Below are 2,136 nucleotides of genomic sequence, written 5' to 3'. Positions count from 1 at the left end.
TGAACATGCGTGTGCATATGTCTATTCAAGTGACGGCTCTTATATCTCTAGGATATATTCCTAGGAATGAGATTGCTGGATCGTATGGTATTTCTATTTCTAGCTTTCCCACCAGCAGTGCATAAGTGTTCTGATCTCTCAGCAGCATCTCCAACATTTGTTATTTCTAGTTTTTTTGATTCGCACCAGTAATGCCAGGGTGAGATGGTATCTCATTGTGGTTTTAATTTGCATTTCTCTAATGGCTAGTGATTGCGAGCATTTCCTCATGTGTCTAATGGCCGCTTGAAATGTCTTCTTTGGTGAAGTGTCTGTTCATTTCCTTTGCCCAATTTTTAATTGGATTATTTGTCTTTTTGTTGTAGAGGTGTTGGATTTTCTTGTAGATTATAGAGATTAGGCCTTTGTCTGACTTGTAATGTCCAAAAATTTTTTCCAGTCTGTACGTTCTCTTTTTACTCTTTTGGTGAAGTCTATTGATGAGCGTTTAAGTGTTTGGTTTTTAGAAGATCCCAGTTATCTAGCTTATCTTCTGGAGTTTATGTGTTGTTGGTTATGGTTTATATCCTGTTAATGCCCTGTATTAGGGCCTCTAGCGTTGATCCTATTTTTTTCTTCTTTGAACTTTATAGTTTTTCACTTTATATTTAGGTCTTTGATCCATTCTGAATTAGTTTTTGTATATGGTGTGAGGTATGGGTGCTGTTTCATTTTTTTGCAGATGGACATCCAGTTTTGCCAGCACCATTTGTTAGAAAGACTGTCTTTTCCCCATTTGATGGACTTTGGGCCCTTGTCAAAGATCAGGTGAGCATAGGTGGATGGAGTTACATCTGGGTTCTCAATTCTGTTCCATTTGTCAATGTATTTGTCGTTGTACCAGTAAAAGGCTGTTTTGACTACCATAGCTGTATAGTAGGTTCTGAGGTCAGATAGTGTGAGTCCTCCTGCTTTATTCGTCTTTTCAATAGTGCTTTACTTATTCGGGGCTTCTCCCCTTTCCATATAAAGTTAGCGATTAGTTCTTCCATCTTTCTAAAGAATGTTGTTGGTATTTGGATTGCGATTGCATTGTATTTGTAAATTGCTTTGGGTAGAATTGTCATTTTCAAAATGTTGAGTCTACCTATCCATGAGCATGGTATGTTTTTCCATTTCTGTAGATCCCTTTGGGTTTCTTGCAGTAGTGTTTTGTACTTTTCTTTGTATAGGTCTTTTACATCGCTGGTTAGATTTATTCCTAAGTATTTTATTTTTTTTAGGGGATATTATAAATGGTAGCATTTTCCTGATATCCTTTTCATCGTCCTCTTTATTGGTGTATAGGAATCCAACTGATTTTGGTATGTTTATCTTGTATCCTACAACTCTGCCGAGTCTTTCTATTAGTTCCAGTAGTTTTCTTGTGGAGTCTTTAGGGTTTTCTATGTATAGTATCATATCATCTGCACACAGGGACAGTTTAACTTCCTCATTACCAATCTGGATGCTGTTTATTTCTTTTTCTTGCCTTATTGCTCTAGCTAGAGCTTTGAGCACAATGTTAAATAGAGTGATGATAAAAGGCATCTTTATCTTTTTCCTTTTCTCAGTGGGAATGTTTTCAGCCTTTCTCCATTAAGAATGATGTTGGTCATTGGTTTTGCATAGATGCCCCATATTATGTTGAGAAATTTCCCTTCTATACCTATTTTATTGGGAGTTTTATCAGGAATAGGTGTTGGATTTTGTCAAATGCCTTTTCTGCATCAACTGAGATGATCATGTGACCGTTTTATTTATGTGGTGGATTACGTTGATTGATTTTCTAATGTTGAACCTGGTATGAATCCTACTTGGTCCTGGTGTTTTATGTTTTTGATATGATGCTGAATTCTATTGGCTAGAATTTTGTTGAGAATTTTTACATCTATATTCATGAGAGATATTGGTCTGTAAATTTCTTTTTCTGTGGCATCTTTGCCTGGTTTTGGTATCAGGGTTATGCTGGCTTCATAAAATGAATTCAGAAGTGTCACCTCCTTTTCTATGTTCTGAGATAGCTTGAGTAGTACTGGTATAAGCTCTTCTCTGAATGTTTGGTATAATTCTCCAGTGAAGCCATCTGGGCCAGGGCCTTTTTTTTTGGGAGTTTTT

This window comes from Trichechus manatus, unplaced genomic scaffold, assembly GCF_000243295.1.
Source record: "Trichechus manatus latirostris isolate Lorelei unplaced genomic scaffold, TriManLat1.0 scaffold00012, whole genome shotgun sequence".
NCBI classification, from domain to species: Eukaryota; Metazoa; Chordata; class Mammalia; order Sirenia; family Trichechidae; genus Trichechus; species Trichechus manatus.
The sequence above is the reverse complement of the archived record's forward strand: the minus strand, read 5'-3'. Positions refer to the sequence as shown.